The sequence below is a fragment of the Uloborus diversus genome, chromosome 1, assembly GCF_026930045.1.
Source record: "Uloborus diversus isolate 005 chromosome 1, Udiv.v.3.1, whole genome shotgun sequence".
Classification (NCBI taxonomy): domain Eukaryota; kingdom Metazoa; phylum Arthropoda; class Arachnida; order Araneae; family Uloboridae; genus Uloborus; species Uloborus diversus.
Genome location: NC_072731.1, coordinates 116,934,556 through 116,945,569, shown reverse-complemented (window position 1 = coordinate 116,945,569; position 11,014 = coordinate 116,934,556). Strand labels below are relative to the sequence as shown.

At 35.1% G+C, this 11,014-nt stretch overlaps 1 protein-coding gene across 1 annotated transcript in view; it reads left to right on the top strand.

Annotated features, from left to right (window-relative positions):
• Nucleotides 1–5,946: 5,946 nt before the first annotated feature.
• LOC129231666 (protein Wnt-5b-like) overlaps nucleotides 5,947–11,014 on the top strand; it is a 186,275-nt gene continuing 181,207 nt past the window's right edge. Inside the window, exon 1 of the mRNA XM_054866031.1 lies at nucleotides 5,947–6,161. The gene's annotated coding sequence lies outside the window, so the exon portion shown is untranslated. The remainder of the gene's footprint in view (nucleotides 6,162–11,014) is intronic.

Sequence of the window (11,014 nt, the reverse complement as noted above, 5' to 3'; positions counted from 1 at the left end):
GTGCGCAAGAGGTACGAGGGCACACGCTATGAAGGGAAAAAAAAGCCCACTATGTTAAAATTTAAAAGCAATTTTTCTTACGGGAAGGGGCGCACTTTTAAATCTTGCCGGACGGGGGGGGGGGGGGGTGGCGCACCGAAGGCTATGTACTTTACTGCTAAAGCCTTGGTTTCTTAGGAGCGAGCACGCCGATCGTCGGCATCGCTCTTCACTGAGCGAAAACTTGATTCTTCTGCGCATGCGCGCCCGAGCTAAATCGACGTCGTGAATGGCTACGCCGGAATCCACTTGATTTTGATTTCAGCGTCACGGCGAAGAGCTTCGTCGAAGATCGGCGATTCGCTTCTAGGAAACCAGGGCTTAAGAGAGCAAATGCTTTTGACCTCTTTGCCACTAAGGACTTCTGTATAGATTTAGATGCTTTTTTTAAAATTGTTTTAACTTTTTTTCTACTTCCCTTTGAACTGCAGTTCTCTGCTTTGCTTTGAAATTCAGAAATTTGTCCACAATGCGGAAAACTAATTATTTTCGATTCAGAATTAGTCTGCAGACCTTCTCAATCGCAGACTATATATAGGCAGGGAATCGGCGGATTCTCTTCCCGTCGCAGCGTCACGTTGCTTCTGATCCTAAGGGCAGCACGAGTCATTTAGATGACGTAAATGGAACCCGATAGAGCCTAAATATCAATTGTAACAACTTAATCTCCAATATCAATATTCTAATTGTGTGCGGACACGTTTCTATAGTCGACACGAGACTGCGATATTTGCTCGTTATATTCGAGTGCTCTTAAAAAGCGGATTCGTTTCAAAAATAATTAAATACACTCATAATTCCTTGATTTTTTTGTGCATTTTTTACTTCCATCAGTTTATAAGAAGTTATTTAATTTACTTCAAACTAACTGCTTTATGCCTCTTTCTTGTGTTATTGTTTTTATTGTTACGGCTGGAAAAATAACGTCATTTGTACCTCTGGGCTGACTTCGAAAGAGGGGGGGGGGGGGTGGAATCCACACTCAAAGTCGTCGAGTATGTTGAAGGTGGTTTCAGCTTAACATTCTTCCCATTCGTCGTAATCATTGTTACTTTCGGATAGTTTTTTTCATGTAATTCAGCTTGAATTTCAGCAGCAATATCTTTGTAACTCTGGTTCTTTTAAATGTTCTCAATTTAACAAAAAGAAAAAGGCCGTCATCACTTCTTTTCCGGATATATGACTCATAGGGCCGCCGAGAGCCAAGGCGGGTCCCTTGTCGTTTTGGTTATCGGCCCCCCTCCTCGCCACGGCTGGATTCAGATTACCGTTTTTTTTTTTTTTTTGAGGGGGGAAGGGTCATGCTAAAGAATGACCCCCGCCATGAAGGAACCTACGGCTTTAGGTACGAAAAGTCTCTGAAACAGCTTGGGTGTCAATAAAAAGCACTAAATCGGCCAGGAATATGGAAATAAAGTATCTAATCAAGGGCGTGCCCGGGGGGGGGGGGGGGGTAGAAGGGAGACCTGTTGGCCCTGGCCCGAACCTGAAGGGGGTCCAATATTTTTAAAATTAGGGCTGAAATATAGAGGTAAACAATATGGAAGAGGGCCCGGAAAAGTCATTTGTGACGGGCGCCAAAATATCTGTGCACGCCCCTTTATCTAAGAGGGCATAAACACTGCTAATTAATTTCATTTGCAATGAAAAGAATTAGTATTTTAAGTACTTACTTCAAAAAATAATTTATGAATTGAAAAGACAACTGAAATCGTTTACATTTTATGCATAAAATGTTGAAGCACAACGTAGGCGAGTAGTATTGATTGTGGTTTAAGAGGACGGGAGGGGGGGGGGGGGTCATGACCTCCATGACCCTCTCCTTGTATCCGCGCCTGCTCCTCACCCCGTAAAACAGTTAAAATATATACTACGGTTCCGAGTCGAGCCCCTAGTTTCCGAATAGTCTGACATGGCCTTTCGTCGGACCTGATGATTCATCACTGAAATTCAGTAGACTCCAGAATGATTAAAAGATTTTTTCAAAGAAAAGAGTAACTGAGTTAATAAAGTAGAAATCAATAGCAATTTCATGAATCACAAAAATATTGCTCACTATATCCGGGTTTCCTCGTTAAAATCGAGTTTTGTTCCCATAGACCTAACATTATTCCAACCAAGTATTTCTGATTTTCTCGTTTTATCCAAGTTCTCTTTACATCAGGCGAGTTCGACTGAATGAATCATTCGTTTAGCAAAGTGCAAAGTTTTAATAATACCAAGTTTCTCGGCATAGGAAAGTGTCGAAATTGATTCAAACTTAGTCAGTTCATTAAGAACTATCTTTTTCAAGACGATGTTCACTTCTTTAATGACTAATTCTGATATCGCGTGGGAATTAAGCGGGGACTTCTGAAGTGAAAGATAACCGACTCCCGTAGTGTCCGCATAGTTTCTGTGAGTGCAGGTTGATTGTTATATCGAGGACAATGATGCGCGAAGGATCGGAAATAAAGTAAGTACTCGGATTTAATTTGTATTAGTTATGTTTTGATTTAACCATCTAATTATGTACCTTATGCACGTTTTTGTTTCACCTGGTTGTAGCTTCTTGTTTGTTAAATTTCTCGTGGAATTTGCAATAGTTTAACCATTTTAAACAAAGTTTTAATATTATACAGCGTTTCAATTGCCCTTTCAACGCTGTAATGACCATTGGAACGTATTGGGAAGTCAGGTTTACTATTTTTTAATGACAAATTACTCTTAAAGTTAAAATTTTATTACCTCTCACTCTCAGTTATTTATTGTTAATTTAGAAATCTAATTTTTTTAGTTTTCAGTTTTTAAGTTCAGTATCATTTTTTAAAACTAAAATATTTCATAAAATTTCTTACATAAGTCAGGTTTATTTATTTTTCTGGAAATAGATTCATCATTTTTGAGTATACTCAATATTCAAATGACGTCCTCAAGGAATTTAACTTTGAGGACCCATAACTTTTGGCATCAATCTTTTCTTCACAACAATGAATTGCGCAAAAATAATTTCTAAATATTTAACTAAACGTTTTATAAATTTACCCCCAATTTCTGTTTTTTCTCGCTGTCTCTTTTTAATTAGAACTCGATATAAAGTTGAAAGAAGAGCAGTAGTATCAAAAGGGTTTTTCCTGCCTCGAAAAGTTGAAGATTCGGCAAGAATTTAAAGCACAGTAGAACGTCAAAAATCCAAATCCCAAAAATCCAAACTCCAAAAATCCGAGCCCTAAAAACCCGAATGCACTCTCATGAAGTTTCAACAAATTTTCCGAATATTATGAAACGTAAACAACGATCCTAAATTTTTCTTGAAGTTTGTTAACAAATGTAATTATACATTGTAGCGTCATTTACTGTGTTGTACGTTATGTACAGACATATTGTACAACCACTTTATTTGAATAAGGGACTTACAATTTTCCAAAACGGTATTTTCTTGGAAATTTTCGAAAATCCGAACAATTTGAAAATTTGAACTACATATGCGGATTTTGGCGTTCTATTGCAATGTGTTGTGACACTAAGAAATATATGTTTGATGGTTGAGTTGTATTTTTGCTACTTTCATTATTTTGATGGTTCATTGAAAGATTTTGTATAGAATTGTTTGGATACAAAATCACACATTATATTCAGATTCATATTATACTAACTCATAACAGTATTATGTAGAAATTAAACATGTTTTTTATGCACTGTTTTGTACGTAGAGATTGAAAATTCGGCACAGTATATGCATTTGTTGATTTGATGTACCTTTTAATAACGAAGGGTAAACCAAATGGATGATATTAAACACTTGAAATTTTATTTTACGGTTAAAATAATTTTCTAACATGTTGTCTCAAAAGCTACAACTTTGTAAAAAGTTTTATTGGTTTAAACAGGTGTTGAATTCGAAGAAGGGGGGGGGGGGGGAATGTGAAGAGTACTGATTGAATGAAGGTTTTTCTTTTGTAGGGGGAGGGTCTGTAAAACTCATTTGCTACGGATCCCATAATATCAGTGCACGGCCCTAGTTGCATAACTAGACCCCACTCAGAGTTTACATACCAAATTTCAGTCTTCTACAGCTAAACGCTTTTGAGTTATGCGAGATAAAAACACACATACATACACACGTACAAGCGCCCCTACAGACGTCACGAGAAAACTCGTGACAATAAACTCGGGAATCATCAAAATTGATATTTTGGCCGCCCATACGTTATAAGTACGGTCGTATCAATAGAACCACCCATCATTCATTCTAGGGTCAGAAAATGAAAAATTAGGCCGAATTTTACCTGACAATTTTTTCGCGATTATAATACTTTATTTACTTTTACAAAATTTATATTTAGCAGAAAATTTGATACGGAAGGCTCCTTTTCGATCATTTCAAGTTCCACTGATGATGTAAAACTTTACAAACTCTTCCGGAGTTTTAAGAAGTTGCAACATTTTCCTGACAATTTGTGTCTTTTCAGTAACTTACCACCCCATAGCCAGGGCCTAAGGCCCTGGCTATGGGGTGCTGGCAGTGTACATAAAATACACTGCCAGCTCAGTCATTCCATCCGTGGACTGCAGTTTCGTGCTTATTAGCACTCATCAGCCCGGAGTAGGAAGTGACTGAGCTGGAGGTGGAAAACCTCTTAAGGGAGCCAAGATAGCCAAACAAACTAAGGTAGCTAACATAATATAGCATTGCTTCGGTCACTAGTTTAGTCTGTGCTAATTTTACATTAGCTGCCAGTTTGTTTGGCTATCTTGACTCCCAAGAGGTTTTCCACCTCCAGCTCAGTCACTTCCTATGCCGGGCTGACGAGTGTTAATAAGCACGAAACTGCAGTCCTCGAATGGAATGACTGAGCTGGCGGTGTATTTTATGAGTTTATTCCTTATTTACCTTTTTTTTTCATTTAAAACATATTTTAGTGCAAAACATTTTCTATTAATTTTCGTTTCTTCTAGAAATAACTAAAATGACAGAACTTTTCTTTGAATTGTGATCGGGTTTTGAAGGAAGTTGATGAGTTACAGTTCTTTTTCTGATCAGAGTACCTTTTTGGTTAACATTTTTACCTAAAAGTTCTGTTTTTATTTATTTATATATTTATTATTTTTTAAATAGTTACATCTCACACCCATACATAAAGTAGTCAGAATTTTCCCATGGAAGGGGTGTTGTTCATAACAAGCCTGAACTTCTCCGTGCAGGGAGAAAGAATCGGTCACAAGTCCTTACAAGTATCAATATAAACCCACTAGGGGATTCCGCCTCCTGCTCGTTTTGCTCGCCAACTTTTATGTCACTGTTTCACATTACTTTGTTTTGCATAAAATTTTGTCACTTACTTAAAATCATTTCTCAATGTTTTAGCATACGAAAATATTGCTTTCGACCTGCTAATTTGCTTATAACTTTGCATAAAATTGCACTTTTTAAAATAATTTTCTATGCATAGTCTGCAGTATAATGTACGCAATTTTATTTATTTTTACTGAAGCTGAAGAAGTTTTTTTTTTCTAAACTTTGATTATTGTAAATGGCTAAAAGAATTCAGAAAGAAGTAGCATTTTTAAAATATCACCAATTTAAGTGGGGGGGGGGGGGGACAATTAAGGAAATAAATAATTCCAAAATATTCTTTTGTTCACATCCAAGTACCTAGAATCTTGAAGGAACAACACTACCTCCCTCTGACGCAACTAAGAGTATTGTCAACAATCGCCGAAAGAGATTCCGCTCAGCCAATCCAAAACGTCACAAGAACTTTCATAGCATTCCATTGGTAGATGTGCAAAGGTGCACACGCGCGCGCAGCAGATACATATTTTTTATTTTATTTTCGCTCCCTACGCGCAAACGTTTCCCACCGCGCTTCGTTCGTAGTTAATTATTCTAGTGGCTTCCGCAGACGATGTAGGTTATTGCGAACTCTTGGTTTTCTATCTATGGCTTGCAGACGATACTTACTTAGTAGGTGATCGCGGCGTTCGATTTAGCTTATTTCAAATTTGGTGTGTTTGGTTTTATTCCCCACTATGGATGAATGCTTGGATTTATGGGACGCGCTTTTGTGTTTCGATTTTCCGTGAAAGTCCTAGGGAAAGTTGGATAAGATTTTGGAACACCTGTGCCGTCAGCCCGAAAGGTAAGATGCTTTTTGTGGAGAATCCTCAACATTCATGTACTTTACTTTTGTCCATGAGCTTGACAAACATTTCACTCAATAGGACTTATCGTTTGTTGCTTTCACCCTCGTTAAAACTGGTATTTTTTGAATGTTTAAAGAGATAGAATGATTATATTAACGGCTATTAAAACGTAATGACTTTCTATGGTTTAGAATTCAATTTTACGAGAAAGTTACTTAGTGAGAATAACATCTTCGAAATTGATGGTTTTTGCAATTTGAATTTACAAGAGGTTGCTAAAAGTGTCGAAATAATTGAGACGTATATTACATTATCTTTCGCATTAATTCAAGAAAAAAAAAGCATTTTATTATCTGATCATTTTGCATCAGAAACTCTTCGAGCTATCAGTGAAAAACTACCAGCACATTATGTTATCGTAGAACATTGTAATGACTACAAATTTTATTCTAGAAAGTTCTGTTATAATTATGGGATAAAGAATAGGGTTTAACCGCATTAGGCCACGGAATGTGAACTTTCTCCCTTTCTTTATTACCCTTTTCGTATTTATTAGGTCATCATTATTTTTTCTCTATACATTGTTTTTTCGCATTCGGATGTTCTGAGAACACTTGATGGTGAATAATAATTACTTAATTTTGTTTCTTAATAAACTTTACTTTCAATAATGACATAAAAAAACCTTAATAGTAGTATAAAGCACAAAAATCATTCACTTTCTAGTAGGAAGAAAAAAACTTAGCAATGTCAAAACTTAGCAATAAATTACTTTTAAATAAAAAAAAAAAAATCCGCCTTCAAAAAATACCCAGGAACGGAAAAAAAAAAAAAAAAAAAAAAAAAAAAAAAACGATTACGTTTACATTCTATTTCCTACCCAAACATAGAAATTAAATTTATTTTACAATCCCAGTACAAAAATCAACTAAACTAAACGCCAATTATAAAATAAACAGTGATTTAAATTACTATACGATGAATTATTTTAAATACCTAACTAATTATATACGATCTCTTAATTTTTAATAACCTTTTGAAGTCGGGGCCTCCTATAAACAACTACATAACGTAACTGACAACCCACCGAATCTTGAATTAAACACTAATTTAACTATACGCGAAATTAGTCTTTAAAACTAAACCTACTCAGTTATAATTAGTTAGGTATTTAAAATAATCCATCGTATAGTAATTTAAATCACTGTTTATTTTATAATTGGCGTTTAGTTTAGTTGATTTTTGTGCTGGGATTGTAAAATAAATTTCATTTCTATGTTTGGATAGGAAATAGAATGTAAATGTAATCGGTATTTTTTTTTTTTTTTTGCTTTTTCGTTCCTGGGTATTTTTTGAAGGCGTTTTTTTTATTTAAAAGTAATTTATTTTTTGCTTTTTAGTGGTGTAAATAACACGGCGAGCGTCTCGGAGACTTCCAACGACTGTGAAGAAAGGTTTTTTCAAATGCGTAACTATGTACAAAAAAAAAAAAAAAATGTCTTCATCACTTTTTCAACTTTAATCAAAGTTTGCTTTCCGAAAGCAAATAAACGAGTCACTAAAAAAAAAAAAACGAAATCGCTTTAAGTTTAAATTTGTAAAATTGTAAATTTTAGAATTGTAATATTGTAAATTGTAATTTATGTTTCGCAATACGTGTCATGTAACTCGTGATAAAAGTCGCATGTTTTTTCACATGGCCCCACTAAGATGGTTTTTGCAATTTGAATTTACAAGAGGTTGCTAAAAGTGTCGAAATAATTGAGACGTATATTACATTATCTTTCGCATTAATTCAAAAAAAGAAAAAAAAAAGCATTTTATTATCTGATCATTTTGCATCAGAAACTCTTCGAGCTATCAGTGAAAAACCACTAGATCAAAAATTCCACTAGAATGAATTTTATGTTTGCTTCAGAGAATCCTTAATTCAAAATTTTCATTATCATTACTCTTAATAATATATATTTTTAGTAATTTCTTTAACTATAGGTAAAGAAAGTATAAACCTCTGTTTTATGGCCTTGGTTTATCAATGGGTTTTATATTTAATCGTTTGTGAGGGATATTACATGAAATTTATTGTTTTACCTTTAACTTTTCCCTAAAGAACAAATAGGGTAAATCAAAGATTTGGAACCTAAGTTAGACCACCCCCAAACAAAACCACCACTAAACAAAAAAAAGCATAAAAACCGGTTCACTAAGTGAGACGATATACAAAGTTAATAAAGTACAAATCGATTTAAATGTGAGTATGATATTTGAAGAGTTCCTTCAATTTCATCAAACCTGAACTTGATTAACATTAGACCGCCGAGGAACTATGCTGTTTCAAACAAAAAAAGACTTTTCCTTATCGATACAGGCAGGGGCGTGCACAGAAATTTTGGAGTCCATCACAAATGACTTTCCAGGCCCCTAATCCATATTGTTAACCCCTATATTTCACTGTTAGTTACAAAAATATTGGACCCCCTCCAGGCTCGGGCCCGGGCCAACAGGTGTTCCTCCCCCCTCCCTGTGCACGCCCCTGGGTACAGGTGTCTACGAGTATTTATGGAACATTGTACAAAGGAGAAACAAATCCGACGAGTTCAGAACCTCCTCCTTTTTTTGAAGCCTGCTAATTAATATAACCCTAATTTCAAATTGAACTGACGGCATAGTGAAATAGTAAATCCAGAATACTTGTCAAACTTCAAAAACCATTCGCAGTTATAATGTTTATTATTAAAGAATATAAATTAAATCGTGGGGGAGCGGTTTTCTGTATTCAATCCCACCCTCAATTGAACACTAAATATATTTAAAAATTGGAATATTAAATAAAGAACTTTATATTTTAGTGCCTAAATAAAGTTTTTATTAGTAAATAAAATATGAAGGTAATTGATTCAACTATTAAAGTAGCAAAATATATTTAATTTACTGCTTTGCTACGCAGTAATAAATACATTAGTAACACCTATAATAAAAAAATTACCATGCGGCGCGGCGTTGAGAAAATTAATCATCCAAGTGCCGCGAGAATTAAATATCGTTCAAGAGAAAGCCAACAGCTTAGGTGTGAAAATGCACCGATCAGAGCAACACTACGTGACCATGATGTATGAAATTTAAAGTTTCTTGGATTTCTCCGGGACCCCTTATCAGATCCAGACCAAATTACAATAGGACCATCTGGAAAGTATACCCTTCCAAACAAAAAAAAAAAAAAAAAAAAAATCAAGTCGGTCCAGTAGTGTTGGAATAATTCGAAAACACACATAAAAAGCCGCAATACGAAATCATAACCTCCTTTTTTGAAGTCGGTTAAAAAGATTTACTTCCCTGCAAGATAAAATAAGAGAATGCGTGTCATTACCTGATAATTTTCGCATTCAGTTAGTTCAATCATAGTTGCTGCAATTTAATTCAATGTACGCTAATGTTTTCATTTCGTTTGCAAGAATAGTTTTTCACCTCCGTTGTCTCTATTCGCAACTCCAGAGCTCAAATACGCTACCTTGCGGTGATTAACAGTACTACCGAAAAAGGTAAAACATTTCATTCCACGTGTTTTCTTTGGGATAAATTACAGGCTTCAGACAGTTTGTGGTATAATGTAATTTCAGAAGAATAGAAAAGAAAGCTTCCCGCAAACACGATGAAAAATTACTGTCATTCACTAAGCGTCAAAGCAAGTTAGAAGTTACGGCGTTTGTTTGTTTTACCTTTTTTATCCGCCATTAGACAGTGGCTGCAGCGCACTCTATAGTTTATTGGAGTTGCGAGTTGGCAGAAGATTATTTTCTCGTGTGTGTGTGCGTTTTTATTGGTAAAAGAAAGTAGCATTTCATCGCATCCATTTTAGATCACCTTAATGCTTCTTTTGAAAGAGACTTTCATTCACAACTTTTTACTTTACAATGATCCATTTCTGCGACGGAATATTTGATTGTTGTTTATTTAATTTGCAACAGATTAAATACATTTTTTTTGTCGAATAACAAATCGATTAATTCTTGAATTTTAGATTTTTAATTAGAGCTGCATCAATTTCTGGTAGCATTTTAATTCATCATCACATCGCACCCTGGTGACATAAGTGGCGCATCTCAATAATGTGTGCTAACTATTATTGACTTAAAATCGAAATTTAATGACTTTTTCATGCCACAAAAACTTGTAAAAAGTTGTACAACTGTTGCGTCGTGGCGTATAAAAGAAAAATGTTCGCACTTTTAGAAGCGAGAGCTTAGCTCCCACACTTTTTTTCAATTTTCTTTTGAATTTCCTCTTAAATCGGCGGAGGTAAGACTATTTATACATTGAAAACGGTTCGGGGATCCAACACTTTTAGTGGTTAATATAACAACACTTTTAGTGGTTAGAAACTAAGCCCCGAAAATGCTACAGTAAAATACCAAAATTTGAAAATGTTCACAATCGCCAGTGATTTACCGGAAATATTCGGTCTTCGACTGTGCTATGTGAAAGTCGACATTCACCGGCGAATGAGTTTTAATCTTGTTTCCGTCTTTTACAGCTGCATATACTCTCTAATATTAATTTAGACGACAAACACCTACCAATAAACCTAACATTATAAATGTTTTGCACGTATTGCAGTATTTGATTATAAATCAGTTAAAAGTAGTATGGCGTAAAACCAGGGCCGGATTTAGACTTAACGGGGCTTTAATCTATTTTGGGCCTGGGGCCTCTTTTGTAGTCCGGACAACTTTTCTGTCGTTGGTGGAAGAGACCATGTTTAAGTTTCTTTTTAAAAAAATATTGTTATTATTTTTGTGTCTCACTATGTATTTCTTTTCTCCCGTGATGATACATAAAAGCCATGATCTCT